Here is a 17,406-nt window from a genome sequence, read left to right on the forward strand (position 1 = left end):
GATCCAGCAATGCCTCCTTCCTAGTTGGGCCAAGAACATACTGGTCAAGGAAATTTTCCTGAACACATTTCAGAAATTCCTGCCCCTCCTTTCCCTTTACCCTAGCATTATCCCAATCGATATTTGGGTAATTAAAGTCCCCCAATATCACCACTCCATAGCTCTTGCATATCTCTGCAATTTCCCTGCAGATTTGCTCCTCTACCTCCCTCTCACTATTTGGAGTCTTTTAAAATACCCCCAGTAGCGTGATCATACACTTTTTGCTCCTCAACTCTAACCAAATGGATTCTGTCCTTGTCCCATCAAGAACATCCTGCTTTTCCAACACTACAATGTCTTCTTTAATCAGCACTGCCACCCCACCTCCTTTTTTTCCTTCCCTATCTTTTCTGAACACCTTGTACCCTTGAATATTAAGTGCCCAGTCCTCACCATTTTTAAGCCACGTTTCCGTTATTGCCACAACATCATATTGCCACATGGCTAATTGTGCTTGTAGCTCACCAATCTTATTGACCACACTTTGTGCGTTTACGTACATGCATTCTAAACCCATTTTTGAATTTTTCATAGTCTTACTTAGTCTGTCCCTATCTAATATGGTACTACTTCCGCCTCTAGTACTATCTTCTCTAGTACTATCCAACACACTCACTCTTTTATGCACCTTATTCCTCTTTTCTACTCCTATATGCTGGTGCCCATCCCCCTGCTAAGCTAGTTTCAAACCTCCCCACAGCGCTAGCAAACCTCTCCACGAGAATATTGGTCCCGGCTCTGTTGAGGTGTAACCTGTCCGGCTGGTACAGGTCCCACCTTCCCCAGAAATGGTCCCAGTGCCTCAGGAATCTAAAGCCCTCCCTCCTGCACCATCTCTCCAGCCACACATTCATCTGTTCTATCCTCCTATTTCTGTACTCACTAGCATGTGGCACCGGGAGTAATCAGGAGATTACTACTTTTGAGGTCCTGCTTTTTAAACTCTCTCCTAGCTCCCTAAACTCTGCCTGCAGGACCTCATCCCTCTTTCTGCCTATGTCGTTGGTACTGATATGGACAACGACCTCTGGCTGTTCACCCTCCCCCCTCAGAGTGTCCTGCAGCCGCTCAGTGACATCCTTGACCCTGGAACCAGGGAGGCAACATACCATCCTGTAGTCACGTCTGCGGCCGCAGAAATGCCTGTCTGCTCCCCTAACTATCGAATCCCCATACCACTATTGCTCTTCCACTCTTTTTCATCACCCCTCGTGCAGCTGAGTCACCCGTGGTGCCATGGACTTGTCTCTGGCTGCACTCCCCAGAGGAACCCATCGCCCCCAGCAGTACTCAGAACAGAATACTGGTTGGCGAGCGAGATGCACTCCGGGGACTCCTGCACTACCTGCCTGGTCCTCCTCTTCTGTCTGGCGGTCACCCATTCCCTCTCTGCCTGCATACTCTTCAGCTGCGGGGTGACCACCTCCTGAAACGTGCTATCCACGTAACTCTCAGCCCCGCGGATGCACCACAGTGACTCCAGCTGCCGCTCAAGCTCCGAAACACGGATCTCGAATTGCCGTAGCTGGTGACACTTCCCGCACATGTGGTCGTCAAGGCTATGCAAAGTGTCCAGGACTTCCCACATGGCACAGGATGTGCGCTCCACAGGACTGAGCTGCCCTGCCATGCCTCTATTTAATAGACTAAGAACTAACTTACCAGAAATAAACTTAAAACTTAAAAAAAAACACTCACCAGCTACTCACCAATCATCTCCTTCCCTTCACGTTTTCTACTCTGACGTCAGTCTTTCGAATTCTGCCTCTGTTGAGTTGCTGCCTCTCTCGCTCTGCTCCCGCTCTGGTCACGCCGAGGTTCACTGCCTCCTCCAGCTTCGGGCCTGCATTCTGCGCTCCTTTTATTGCCGCTGCCTATCTCGCTCTGCTCCCGCTCTGGTCACGCCGAGGTCCACTGCCTCCTCCAACTTCGGGCCTGCATTCTGCGCTCCTTTTATTGCCGCTGCCTATCTCGCTCTGCTCCCGCTCTGGTCACGCCGAGGTCCACTGCCTCCTCCAGCTTCGGGCCTGCATTCCGCGCTCTTTTTATCGCCGCTGCCTATCTCGCTCTGCTCCCGCTCTGGTCACGCCGAGGTCCACTGCCTCCTCCAGCTTCGGGCCTGCATTCCGCACTCCTTTTATTGCCGCTGCCTATCTCGCTCTGCTCCCGCTCTGGTCACGCCGAGGTCCACTGCCTCCTCCGGTCTCGGGCCCGCATTCCGCGCTCCTTTTATCGCCGCTGCCTATCTCGCTCTGCTCCCACTCTGGTCACGCCGAGGTCCACTGTCTCCTCCTCTTGTACGTGTGCTTGAATTGCTGTTGTTTCTAATGGGCGGGCGAGGAAAATCGGGAGAGCTCCCACTAATCACTACCGCTTCTAGCATTTTCCATCAGAAGTAAAGACAACCTTTGGATAATACTACCCAAATATGGATGAACATGTTCAAAGTGGACTGCAATGATCAGACAACATCATAACTCCTCTTTTTTGTCATTAACGCAATGACAATGCATAGGCACAAAAGAAGTTGCTAGCAGGTGGAGGGGTATTTGAATTTCAAGAGATCCCCCTCAGGAATGCAATTGATAGCTCTCACAGAACCTGCAAGATTTAAACATTTTTTAACGAGTTCACAATCTGATTTAGCTGCGCCACATGTAGCCCCTCTGTTGCTGAAGGTGTCCATGTCTGCAGCAATCATTTTCTCTCCCTCAAGGCAGACTCCTCGGCTCAGGCATGAATCTAGCTAGGCAACATCCAGAAATATTTAACGTGGTTTCACCCCAGAGAAAATTTAACTGGGATCAATGATGGGAAAGTCAGGGGGGCGCAAGTCAGGATCTGCCAAAGTAGAATATCCTAACTTTAGGGTTATTAGAGTGATGGGCTTTGATGATCAGAAAGCCTTTTTGCACATCCATGCAGAAGTAAATGAAGTTGGTAAAGAGACCCACATTGTCTCTTTATTTGAGTAGTAATAAAAATAGTCATTGCTTCAGATCCAATACCTTTATTTCTTCCTTCAGCATGCAAAGCAATTTACAAGCAGAGTAGATTCACAGACAGAGTACAATAGATGTAAGCATGCATTCTAACATTGTATTAAACTTTAAAACAGAAGGGGGGGAAAATTTGGTTGCTTTGCGCCTCCCGTCAGTGCCACGAGTGGGTGCTAATGGGGTACAAAGCACCTAGCACCCAGGCGCAGCGCCACTAACGCCTCCCGCAAAATTCAGCAGGAGGTTAGCGGTGGCAGTAGCTGGTAGCGCTATGTGCCAATGCGCATGGTGCTACTGCATGTAGCGCCGCAATATTCAATGGGAGCTCCCCAAGAGGGAGGAGGAGCGCTTCCAGTAGTGCCCCGCCTCTTGCTTGGGGCACTGCCATTCAATTTTGGGTGCACCCCGGCGAAGTTAGCACCCCAAAGGGGGTGCAACCCAACTTTTCCCCAAAATATCTGTTTTTATATAATTCTGTGCCTGCAGTGAACTCAAATCTGCCTCTTTGATTGGATTCCTTCTGTCACCTGACTTGACATGGCCACTTCCCTCCAGTACATTTCCATTACAGCTAGCCTAACCCAAAGACTAAGGGGGAAAAATTCAGTTGGTTTGCGCCTCCCGTTAGCACCTTAAGAGGGCACTAATGGAGCACAAAGCAACTAGCGCCTGTAATGATCAGTAACCTGTCATTCTGGAATGGTGCACTAGGTGGTGCTGTATGCATATACGAGTGGGCTACCCACGATGCACCAGGCTACCCACAAGGCAGCAGTCAAGATGGATGCCTCTACAGATACTGTACCTAGTCCACATGTGCTCAATAAAGTGTCTAGCAAAAGCTAGCTGTTCTTAATAAAAATGACTAGTTATTAAAGAACATAACATGGTACCAGGATTGGTAAGATCTGCTGAATATTGTGCAACGCGACATGGAGAATTTGAAGCCACCAGAGCATTTGAAACTCACAGGAAATGTCGACTACAATTGGCAGACTTTTAAACAACAATTCGAACTCTACATTGCTGCCATCGGGTACGGTACGAAGCCAGACGCAAGGAAAATAACGTTGCTGCTCACGGTTGCAGGCCCACAGGCAATAGAGGTATTTAATACATTTGTATTTAATCCAGAGGAGAACAGAGGAAGATTAGACGATGTGCTAAAGAAGTTTGATACACATTGTTCTCCCAAAAAGAATGAGACCTATGAGAGGTACATCTTCTGTTCTCGGACACAGCAGCAAAATGAGACTTTTGATAGCTTTATAACTGATCTGAAACGGAAAGCACAGACATGTAATTTCTCTGAGCTGAAAGCATCCACGATTCGTGACCAGTTTGTGTTTGGTATTCATGATAAAAAGTCAGGGAACGTCTGTTGAGAGAAACCGAACTAACATTGGAAATTGCTGTGAAAATATGCCAAGCCAGCGAGCTAGCTCAAAAGCACGCGAAGACTTTCAGTGAAATCAATAATGATGCGATTGTAATGAGTGATAATGCTGCTGTCGGTGCTGTGTCCTACAAGGGGAAGAAACGTGGGCAGAACAGAAATGAAAAGCAATCGGAGGATGACATTTTTAATTGTAAACGCTGTGGTTACAAACACCAGTTAAGACAATGCCCAGCATTTGGAAAAATGTGCACAAAGTGTAATGGAAAGAATCACTTTGCCAAACAATGCTTTTCAAAAGTAAAAACAAAGAAAGGGCAACGAGTAAATGTGATTGAGGACACTGATTTAAGTGAGACATTTTTTGTACGAATGGTGTCATGTGACAATGTCAAAAATGATACAGAAAATGTGCAGCCCTCAGATATGGACAACGCTGAACATAAAATTAATGCAGTAAAAGAGGACAAATGGATGGTCCCACTGCAGATAAATGGAGCATTAGTTACATTGAAACTGGACACTGGGGCAAAAGCAAACTTAATCAGTATGAGTGACATTAACAATATGAAAGAAAAGCCCAAAATACAGAAAAAGTCAGTACTACTGAAGGACTATAATGGACAGAAAATAGATAGCTTAGGTGTATGCAGACTTAAAGTGACAGTCAAAGACAAAGTGTATCATCTCATGTTTTCTGTTGTGGCTGAAGGACTTGATTCACTACTGGGTGACAAAGCTTGTGAGGACTTAGAACTGGTCAAGAGAGTATAAACTGTGCCATAAGCAGACCAGATGACTCAGTGGATTCTGTAGTAAATAATTTCCAGGATGTGTTCAAAGGATTTGGAGTTCTACCATTCACTTACAAGATCCAGCTAAAGGAGGATGCTCAGCCAGTGGTACATGCACCACGAAGAGTTCCAGCACCCCTGCGTGACCGGCTCAAGAATGAACTGGACAGAATGACCACACTAGGAGTCATCAGGAAAGTCAAAGAGCCAACAGACTGGGTTAACTCCATGGTATGTGTAAAGGAAAAGAACAATGATCTAAGAATATGCATGGATCCAAAGGACTTAAATGCAAACATAAAATGTGAACACTACCAGATTCCCAAGCGAGAAGAAATCACCAGTGAAATGTCAGGTGCCAGATACTTTACAAAGCTCGATGCCTCACAAGGATTTTGGCAACTAAAACTGGACGAAGAGAGCACCAAATACTGTACCTTCAACACATCATTTGGCAGGTATTGTTTCCTCAGAATGCCTTTCGGGATAATATCTGCATCTGAAATCTTTCATAGAGCGATGGAACACATAATTGAAGGTTTGGAAGGAGTTCAGGTCTATGTTGATGACATCATCATCTGGGGCTCCACACTGAAAGAACACAATGAGAGACTGACTAAAGTGCTACAGAGCATACGCCGGAATGGACTGAAGCTCAACAAAGCCAAGTGTCAGTTTGGCGTCCAGGAAGTCACTTTCTGAGGAGATAATCTATCTGGTAAAGGAATAGAGCCAGATATGGAAAAGTAAACGCCATACTCAAAATGCCCCGACCCACTGACAAAAAAGGAGTGCTACGCATCATGGGGATGATAAACTTCATTGGAAAGTTCATTCCTAACTTGTCAGCCAAGACAGCCTGTCTGCGAGACCTGCTACATAAAACAAATGAGTTTGCATGGACAGAAAGACATGAACAAGAGTGGATAAACCTCAAAACAGTGCTGACAACCACACCTGTACTCACCTTCTTTGACCCAACAAAAAGAATCAAAGTGTCAGCGGATGCATCAAAAGATGGCCTAGGTGCGGTCTTGCTACAAGCAGAGGGTGAAGATTGGAAGCCTGTTGCCTATGCCTCCAGGCCTATGACTGATACTGAGTGTTGTTATGCCCAGATTGAAAAGGAATGTCTAGGCTTGGTAGTTGGACTAGAAAAGTTTCATGGCTACATATATGGACTTCCTACCTTCACAGTTGAGGCAGACCACAGTCCACTGGTTGCCATCATAAAAAAGAACCTGAATGAGATGTCTCCAAGGATTCAACGACTCATGATGAAGCTGCAAAGATATGACTTTGAACTGATCTACACACCAGGCAAATACATAGTGTTAGCAGATGCACTATCCCGAGCACCCACAATGAGTCATGTGAGCTCTACTGAAGAAGACGTGGATGTTCATGTGAGTATGGTCACTGCTGCGCTGCCCGTGTCAGACACAAAATCAAATCAAATAGCAGAAGAAACAGTAAAAGATACAGTATTACAAACAGTAATAGAGAACATTCATCATGGTTGGCCAAAAGGTTCCTGTCCAAAATATTTTCACATAAGGTCAGAATTGAGTGTTGCAAATGGTCTATTACTAAAACAGAACAGAATAGTCATTCCACAGGCTCTACGTCAAGACATGCTCAAAAGGATTCATGAGGGACACCTCGGAATTGAAAAATGCAAAAGGAGAGCAAGAGACACTGTTTATTGGCCTGGCATAAATAAGGACATTGAGAACATGATAGGCAAATGTGAGACATGTCAGAAACACCAGAACAAACAAGCAAAGGAACCAATGATAATAGCTGACATACCAACAGCACCATGGCAAAAGGTTGGTATGGACCTTTTTCATTTAAATGATAAAGACTATCTAATAGTGATTGACTACTATTCTAACTATCCTGAGATGGCGCTGCTCTCAAGCACCACAGCAAGCAGTGTCATAATGCATGTGAAATCCATCTTCGCCAAACATGGAATTCCCAGGATTGCCGTTAGCGACAATGGTCCGTGCTTTAACTGTAAGGAGTGGCAACAGTTTGCAGCACATTATGACTTTCAAAACATCACATCCAGTCCTTTGTATGCTCAGTCGAATGGTAAGGCAGAGAAAGGTGTTCAAGTTCTCAAGCAGCTACTGAAGAAAGCGACAGAAAGCAAGTCTGATCCTTATCTCGCCCTGCTGAGCTACCGAGCCTCACTTTTAGACTTTGGCTCTTCACCTGCTGAACTCCTAATGGGTCGCAAGTTGCGCACCACGCTACCCTGCTGTGCAAAAGAAAAGCAGAGTAAGGAACTGAGACAGAGACTTCAACTGTTAAAGCTGAAACGAAATCATACTATGACAAGTCATCCAAAACTATGAAACCATTGACAAGGGATGATGTTGTCAGGATTGAAGATCCAGATGCATGGAACAGGAACGCTACAGTTCTTGAGGAAGTAGGACCAAGGTCATACACTGTTAGAACTGAGGAAGGACAGATTCTCAGGAGGAACCGCCGTTCCCTCCTAAAAACACAAGAGACTATCGAAGAGCAAATCGATGACAATGCCGCAACTGAATCTTGTCACTCACCACCAGAACAATCTAACACAAATACAGATACAGGCTCTCATGAAAACAATCAGACTTACCTGTGCTGAGAAGATCCACACGTGAAGTACAAAAGCCTGATAGACTTAATCTTTGAGTACAAAGAAAATTACATTGAAAATGTATTGACTGTTGAAGATGTTTATGTTGTTATGATTGATTGATATTGATTGATACTGATTTTGTTTAACCTCAAAGAAGGGGGGATGTAATGATCAGTAACCTGTCATTCTGGAATGGTACACTAGGTGGTGCTGTATGTATATAAGAGTGGGCTACCCACGATGCACCAGGCTACCCACAAGGCAGCAGTCAAGATGGATGCCTCTACAGATACTGTACCTAGTCCACATGTGCTCAATAAAGTGTCTAGCAAAAGCTAGCTGTTCTTAATAAAAATGACTAGTTATTAAAAAACATAACAGTGCCCGGGCGAGATGATATCTGCGCCTCTCGCGGAATTGACCGGACATTTTGCGGTGGCACTAAACAATACCGCCCCAATCTCCTGCGCACGCAGATCTTGACATCATTCGAGCGTGCAATGCCCTTGTGGCGCCCCGGAACAGTAATTGAGTGGCGCCCCCCTCCTTTCCGCCTGGCGCAACCAATGACAGGTAGACTGCAATGCTTCCCAGTCGCTGTGGGGCTGGGGGGGCGCTATTTAAAGGGGGCCTCTTCCTGGCTTTTTGTGTGGTAGACATTTTTGCACCACTCGTTCTGAGAGAGAGAGAGAGAGATTTTGAGAGAGAGAGAAAGAGAGACTTCTGCATTGAGTCAACGCTGTGTGAAGTCGTTTTGGCTTCTGACCATAACTTTGCAGGTACTTTGGTTTTTGACCTTCATTATTTGATTGCCAAGATACTACGGGGGCTGCACTGATTGGGGGCGTCGTTCTGCGCCAGCAGATTTGGAGGGCACAGAGACGCAAAGAGAGAGTGGCAATCATGGCCAGACAGAGGAGGGCCAACAGGCCTCTGTACAGGAGACCTTACCCTCCCAGGGTATTTTGGCAACAATTCTCCTGCATTAATATGTCTGAGGAGCAGTGTTTGCGAAGGCTGCGCTTCAGCAAGGAGGTGGTCACTGAGCTCTGCCACCTGCTGCAGCCAGATTTGCAGCCTCAACTGGGGAGCAGGATGTCTCTGTCGGTGGCAGTGAAGATCACAGTGGCTCTGAACTTTTATGCTACTGGCTCATTTCAATCAGCTACTGGGGACATTGCCAATATCTCCCAGTTCGCGGTGCATTGCTGCATCCGTCAGGTCACAAATGCCCTCTATAAAAGGAGACGAGAGTACATCTCTTTCCCCATGTCCCCGGACAAGCAGCAAGAACGCACAATGGGCTTTGCTAGGATAGCGGGCTTCCCCATGGAGCAGGGAGTCATTGACTGCATGCATGTGGCTTTGCATGCTCCGCATGAGAATGCCGAGGATTTCCGCAACCGAAAGGGCTTCCATTCCTTAAACGTTCAGTTGGTCTGTGACCACAGACAGCTGATACTCGCTGTCAATGCCAACTATCCTGGCAGCAGCCACAATGCATTCATCCTGTGCCAGACTACTGTGGCAGAACTTTTCCAGGCCCCGCATCACCCCGGTGGTTGGTTTCTCGGGGACTGTGCACCTGGCTGATGACACCGCTCCGTACGCCCAACAGCCCTGTTGAGCTGCGGTACAACGAGAGCCATCAAGGTACCAGGAACATCATTGAGCACACAATTGGCATGCTCAAGCAACGGTTCCGCTGTCTAGACCATTCTGGAGGAGACCTGCAGTACTCGCCTGAGCGTGCCTCCCACTTCGTTGTTGTGTGCTGCATGCTGCATAACCTGGCAATCCTAAGGACCCAGCCAATGCCACCAGGCCTTGGAGCACCACCAGAGGAGGAGGAGGAAGAGGAGGAGGAAGATGAGGAGGATGATCATCAATAGCACCAAGGCGGGAGGGAGGCACACAATGTAGAAACTGGAAGGGCCGTCCGTCAACAGCTGATAACAAGCCACTTCTAGGCCCCTGCTGAGGAAATGGCTTCTGCCATTGAGAACAACATGAATGAAACCAACCCACAAACCCTAAGCCGGCCAAGGCAACAATAATTGCAAAGACCAAACATGTACATTTTGAATACAAAAACTTATTTCTTTCACAAACTCTGTGTGTGTCATTTCCGCATGACAAACTAATAGAAAGAAACACAAAAAAAAGTCATTAACATAACTGGTTCTCACAACCTGGAGATAATGGCCAAAACACTAAAAAAAAATTTGACCACGAACCTCGGCCTTTAATAAAAAAATGAACAACATTTTGTCACACCTCCTACTTTTTGCCCTTTGAGGGTGATCTCCTTCCCTTGCGCACTTCCCCCCTTCCCACCCTACTGCTCCTCCGTAATGGGACCCAGTGGCTGCAGCAAGGCTGGTGGAAGGCTGCTGATTGTCACAACCTGAGACTGCAGATGCCCTTGAAGGACAGCCTCGACCAGCTCTGGGCCTGGAGGGCCCGGCTGCAGACTGCACCAACTCTGCATGGGTGGCAGCAGTCTGTCCTACAGGCGGTGGCAGATGTAGTGGAGAAGTGACAGTGGTGGCAGCAGGAATGCTGTCAGCTCAACCGACACACTGGCACTCCCATGGGGCAGCACTTCAGCATCCGGAGCAATCTGCTGGAGCACAGATTGCTGGCCTGCTACGGCGCGGTGAGAGCCCCGGGGAAATGTGTCCGAACTAGCGAGGATGGCAGCAGTCAGTGCTCGTGTGGCCTCAATCTGCGTCTGCATGAGAACAGTCAGAGATGGGGTCATAGCAGACAGTGACTGAATTGCAGTGCTAAGGGCTAAAAATTCAGTTTGGGGCGCCCAGCTCGCCTGGGCGCCGGAATTACCGCTGTGCGCGGAGCCACTTGCGCCATCGGGATATTCAGTTTCAGCGCCCCAAGTGGAAGCCGGCCGCTAAACAAGGGTTTTGGCGCCCCGCTTGGGGCGCTGAAACTGAATATCGGCGTGCAAAGTGCCGCAGCGCCACCCGCTGCGGCAAGGCAGGCTGCGGTACTGCAGGCCTTCCTCCCACTGTTAAGGGGGAGGTGCCTGCAACAGCATGATCCCCGCTCGCAAGTGCCGGCAAATGAGCCCGGCACCAAGGAGAAGTGCCGGGCTCTCGGGAAACAGCCGGCAATGCCGCGGGGGGGGGGGGGGCTGTAGGAGGCCGGGGACGGAGGTGCGGGCAGGCGGCCGCCGAAAAAGCGGCCGGCCACACCTCCACCTTAACTCGCCCCACTACCGCCACAGGTAGGCCCCTGTGTACCGGTCGCTGTTTGCGGCCGGCGCGGAGTGGGCGGGCGCGACCAAATATGGCCAGCGGGGCGATAGCGGGGCGCTGCGCACACCGATGACATCATCGGTGGCGGCGCAGCGCTACAGGCTAACGCCGCCATTAGCGCCCCACTAAATATCGCGGTGGTTGTGGCCAGAGGCGCTAAAGCCTCTGAGTGGCCTCTTTGGGCGCAAACTGGTGGCGCAAGCTAGTGAATTTCTATGCCTAAGCATTTGCGCGGCATCCGCCTGTGCTACAGCAAAGTGCTCCACACTCCTTGCCAGTGATTCAATGGATTCGGGCACCCTTCCCACTGCACCCATGAGCTCAGTGTGCATGTCCACTGCCTGGGTGTTCATTTCAGTGATGAGCCGCTCCTCCTCTGTGCCCAGTGCAGCAGGACTCGCTGGCATACTCTCCCTCCGGGGAGAAAACCCCCGAGCTTCCCTACCCCCATCGCATTGCTGCAGCCCGCTGGGTCCTGGCACTTCACCCTCATCAGACCCTTTCCCCCTGCTCCTCTCCAGGGAAGGCGTGTTCCCAGTTTGGGCATGGGCTTCCTCGGGAGAGGGTGGCACTGATGCTCCGGCTTCCTCTTCCTCCTTGCCTGCAGCTTCACTCCCACTGACAGCTTGAGGACCCATCTCCTCAGCTGGTGAATCACCATCTGAAAGCAGGGAGGTACAAGAGTGGCTTTAGCGTGAGGACAGGGTGGCAGTAAGGGAGGAATGAGTGCAGCGATTTAGTAAGTTGGATTGAAAGTGTCAAAGGCTGGTATTCTGAGGGACAAGTGGAAGGAGAGAGGACAAAAAGGTGATGACCTTACCATTGCTGTCCAGAACGGGGTCAGCGTCTCCAGTGGTGACGGGACCGATCACCCGGCTTGCCACAATCCTGTGGACGCACACCTCAAGATCGCTGAGGGGTTGCAGCTGAGGCCGCCCTCCACCCGTCCGTTGCTGCTGTCTCCTATTATGAGATAGCTTGGCCTGCAAGAAAAAGGACGGCGTCTGAGTAAATATACAGCCATGGTCTTGCCTGATGTGTCTCCCATAGTTGAATAGCCCTTACTGTATGCAACCATGGTCTTGCCTGATGTGCCTCCCATAGCTGAATAACCCTTACTGTATGTAGCCATGGTCTTGCCTGATGTGCCTCCCATAGTTGAATAGCCCTTACTGTATGCAACCATGGTCTTGCCTGATGTGCCTCCCATAGTTGAATAGCCCTTACTGTATGTAGCCATGGTCTTGCCTGATGTGCCTCCCATAGTTGAATAACCCTTACTGTATGCAGCCATAGTCTTGCCCGATGTGTCTCCCATAGTTGTATGCAAAGTGTGGAATGTGCGTGTGTGTTTGGTGAAAGGGCCATAGGTGTTGGATGAGTGTTGGGCATTGTGGCTTTTAAGACCCTCTGGCCATAGAGTGAGGTTGAGATGGAGGGATGGAGAGGTATTGAAAAAAAGCCACCCACCCTGACGACCCGAGTGAGGTCGTTGAACTTTTTTCTACATTGGATATGGGTCCAGGGCACCATGCTCCTTGAGGAGACGCTCTGAGCCACCTCCCTCCACACTCTTCTGTACTCGTGCGGCAAAGGCCTCCTGCCACTCTCTGGGTACAGTGTACAGTATAGATTTTCTGCGCTCCACCGCGCCAACCAGAGCCTCCAAGGCCCGCTCGCTGAAGCGCTGTGCTTTCTCCCTGGCCCTCTCCATAGTCCTTGGCTGGAAGATTTAGCCACAGGTCTGTCGAGGCCAAGATTCAAGGCTCCAATGAGCAGGGTGTGGCTGGAGAGCAAGATCGACCCTCCCCTTTAAGAACTGGCTGGCACCAGTGTGTCTGTGTTCAATCGCTAACTGACAGCACCTGCGCCCGTGCTCTGAGGTAGCGCCTCGCTCCTTGGCCTTTGCGCCTTAAGAGAGGTGTGTAGCACCTGATTTTGCGCTCCAATCACCTCCAGGGGCGATAAAAGCCAAGTTTGCTGTCGGAGGCGATAATTAGCGCCAGGCGCTAAATTTTGCGCACAGCCGATAACGGCGCCCCAAACGGGGCGATACTGAATTTCTCCCCCTAAGCTTCATGGCATGTAACATGTCTCTTATCTCATCTGCTCCCAACTCTTAATTGGCCTGCATTTCTGTGTGAACAGTGGAGTATTACTTATTATACTGTTTGCAGTTGTATGTCCAATCTGGTTTCCCAAGCAACTATCCACAAAGGGAGGGAGTTGCAGGATTTTGACCCAACGACGATGAAGGAACGGCGATATATTTCCAAGTCAGGATGGTGTGTGACTTGGAGGGGAACTTGGAGGTGGTGGTGTTCCCATGCGTCTGCTGTCCTTCTCCCCTGTCCTTCTAGGTGGTAGAGGTCATGAGTTTGGGAGGTGCTGTCGAAATAGCCTTGGTGAGTTGCTGCAGTGCATCTTGTAGATGGTACACACTGCAGCCATGGTACGCCGGTGGTGGAGGGAGTGAATGTTTAAGGTGGTGCATGGGGTGCCAATCAAGTGGGCTGCTTTGTCCTGGATTGTGTCACGCTTCTTGAGTGTTGTTGGAGCTGCACTCATCCAAGCAAGTGGAGAGTATTCCGTCACGCTCCTTACTTGTGCCTTGTAGATGGTGTAAAGGCTTTGGGGAGTTAGCAGGTGAGACACTTACTGCAGAATAACCAACCTCTGACCTGCTTTGTAGCACAATATTTATGTGGCTGGTCCAGTTACATTTCTGGTCAATGGTGACCCCCCAGGATGTTGATGGTGGGGGATTCGGTGATGGTAATGCCATTAAATGTCAAGGGGCAGTGGTTAGACTTTGCTTGTTGGAGATAGTTATTGCCTGGCACTTGTGTGGTGTGAATGTTACTTGCCACTTATCAGCCCAAGCCTGAATGTTGTCCAGGTCTTGCTACATGCAGGCATGGATTGCTTCATTATCTGAGGAGTTGCAATTTGAACCGAATACTATGCAATCATCAGCGAACATCCCCCCTTCTGACCTTGTGATGGAGGGAAGGTAATTGATGAAGCAGCTGAAGATGGTTGGACCTAGGATACAGCCCTGAGGAACTCCTGCAGCGATGTCCTGGGGCTGAGATGAATGACCTCCAACAACCACAACTATGTTTATGGGGTATGGCAACATAGTGATTATGTTACTGGACCAATAATCCCGAGGCCTGGATAACGATCCGGAGAAATTAGTTCAAATCCTACCATGGCAGCTGGGGGATTTAAATTCAATTAATTAAATAAATCTGGAACAAAAAGATAGTATCTGTGATTGTGGGGACCTCAGGAGAAGGATGAGATTGATCATACACTAGGCACTTCTGGCTGAAGATGGTTACAAACGCTTCAGCCTTGTTTTTTGCACTCAAATGCTGGGATCCGCCATCATTGAGGATGGGGATGTTCATGGAGCCTCCTCTTCCCGTTAGTATTTTAATTGTCCACCATTCACGACTGGATGTGGCAGGCCTGTAGAGCTTTGATCTGATCCTTTGGTTGTGGGATCGCTTAGCTCCGTCAATAGCATGCTGTTTCTGCTGTTTAACATGCATGTAGTCCTGTGTTGCAGCTTCCCCAGGTTGGCACCTCATTTTTAGGTACGCCTGGTGTTGCTCCTGGCATGCTCTTCGACACTCCTCATTGAACCGGGGTTGGTCCCCTGGCTTGATGGTAATGGTAGAGTGAGGGATATGCTGGGCCATGAGGTTAGAGATTGTGGTGGAATACAATTCTGCTGCTGATGGCCCACAGTGCCTCATGGATGCCCAGTTTTGAGCAGCTAGATCTGTTCTGAATCTATCCCATTTAGCAAGGTGGTAGTGCCACACAACATGATGGAGGGTGTGAAGATGGGACTTCGTTTCCACAAGGACTGTGCAGTGGTCACTGCTACCAATACTGTCATGGACAGACGCATCTGCGACAGGTAGATTGGTGAAGATGAGGTCAAGTAGGTTTTTCCCTCGTGTTGGTTCTCTCATCACCTGCTGCAGGCCCAGTCAAAGTAACGTTGCACATGAATAAACATTTTCAAAAGAATACTATTAAATTGCACCAAAAATGTGGATTGCTTTTTATTTTGCTCATATCATTGTAAAATTTGCAAATTATGTGATTCTTCAAGTGCTGTTTAATATCTTGCATACTTGTATACTGTCAGGGCTCAGTTGCAACAACAACAACTTGTATTTATATAGCGCCTTTAACATAGTAAAACGTTCCAAGGCGCTTCACAGGAGTGTTATAAGACAAAAAATTTGACACTGAGCCACATAAGGAGAAATTAGGGCAGATGACCAAATGCTTGGCCAAAGAGGTAGGTTTTAAGGAGGTCTTAAAGGAGGAAAGAGAGGTAGAGAGGCGGAGAGCTTTAGGCAGGAAATTCCAGTGCTTAGGGCCTAGGCAACAGAAGGCAAGGCCACGAATGGCTGAGTGATTAAAATCAGGGATGCTCAAGAGGGCAGAATTTGAGGAGTACAGATATCTCGAGGGGTTGTGGGGCTGGAGGAGATTACAGAGATAGGGAGGGGCAAGGCCATGGAGGGATTTGAAAACAAGGATGAGAATTTTGAAATCGAGGCGTTGCTTAACCGAGAGCCAATGTAGATCAGCAAGCACAGGGGTGATGGGTGAACAGGACTTGGTGCGAGTTAGGACACAGGCAGCCGAGTTTTGGATGACCTCACTGCGGGCCAAGAATGGAGAGGTACTCATCAAGGGCAGAGAGACAGCCAGTGCCCGCTGGAAGGAGCACTTCGAAGATCGCCTAAACCGAGACTCTGTCTTTGACGCGAGTGTCCTCAATTCCATCCCGCAGCATGCTACCCGCCACCATCTCAGCACAACCCTAGCCCGGCATGAAGTTGAAAAGGCCATCTGACAACTGAAGAACAGCAAGGCCTCAGGAGCAGATGGAATCCCGGTCAAGGCACTAAAGCATGGCGAAGAAGCACTACTGGCGCGAATTCATGAACTCATTTCTCTTATCTGGAAGGAGGAGAGCATGCCAGGGGATCTCAGAGACGCCATAATTGTGACCATCTTCAAGAAAGGTGACAAGTCCGATTGCGGTAATTACAGAGGAGTTTCCCTGCTGTCTGCCACAGGAAAAGTCATCGCAAGAATTCTCCTCAATTGCCTTCTCCCAGTGGCCAAAGAGCTCCTCCCAGAGCCGCAATGCTAAGGGGCACAATGGACATGATCTTCACCGCGCGTAAATTACAAGAGAAATGCAGGGAACAGCACCAACCACTGTACATGGCCTTCTTTGATCTCACAAAGGCCTTTGACACTCAACCGTGAGGGATTATAGAGTGTCCTCCTCAAATTCGGCTGCCCTCAAAAGTTTGTCACCATCCTCCACCTGCTTCACAATGACATGCAAGCCATGATCCTGACCAATGGTTCCAACACAGACCCAATTTACGTATGGACCGGGGTCAAGCAAGGCTGAGTCATCACACCAACGCTCTTCTCGATCTTCCTTGCTGCAATGCTCCATCTCACCCTTAGTAAGCTCCCCGCTGGAGTGGAGCTAATTTACAGAACAAACGGGAAACTGTTCAACCTCCGTCGCCTCCAGTCCAGATCCAAGGTCGATCCATCCTCTGTCGTCGAATTACGGTATGCAGACGACGCTTGTGTCTGCGCTCATTCGGAGGTCGAACTCCAAACCATCATCAACACCTTCACCGAAGCGTACGAGAGCATGGGCCTTACACTAAACATCCGTAAGACAAATGTCCTCTACCAACCTGCCCCCGCCACACAGTGCTGCCCCCCTGAAATAAAGAGTAGATTGCCTTTCAAAAGCTAGGCTTTATTAACCTTAAAAAACCAGCAAGTACATGTTGAGCACCCAGTCTCAACCAAACTGTAGAAAACTGAATTTAAGATGGCCACCACAGGTCACATGGAATCAACTAACCAATAAGTTTACAGCATATATCTCAAGGCAGGAAAACAGGCAACCAATTACAATGCTTCTTATAAAACAAGAATAATCACCACATTCACCCCTCCTTTTAAAATATACTTCAACCTAGGTAGCCTTTACAGTTTACAATTAGTTATTTATGACTAGAGCAATACATGTATAATGCCTTCAACAATTTTAAAATTTTACTATTAAATTATTAATTATTTTAAAAGTCCATTTTTAATCGGTCGACCGGATATCTTGTTCGTGTCGACCTTCTTAGCCTTGGTGGAGTTCCTTGCCCTCCCACACCAGGAGACACAGAAATAT

General features: G+C 48.6%; 1 protein-coding gene across 1 annotated transcript in view; it reads left to right on the forward strand.

Moving 5' to 3' along the window:
* c7h8orf34 (chromosome 7 C8orf34 homolog) overlaps positions 1 to 17,406 on the forward strand; it is an 880,642-nt gene that overhangs the window by 229,064 nt on the left and 634,172 nt on the right. The window lies entirely within an intron of this gene.

Source organism: Somniosus microcephalus, chromosome 7 (genome assembly GCF_052327205.1).
Source record: "Somniosus microcephalus isolate GS21.2 chromosome 7, FLI_Smic_1.0, whole genome shotgun sequence".
In the NCBI taxonomy this organism is placed as follows: Eukaryota; Metazoa; Chordata; class Chondrichthyes; order Squaliformes; family Somniosidae; genus Somniosus; species Somniosus microcephalus.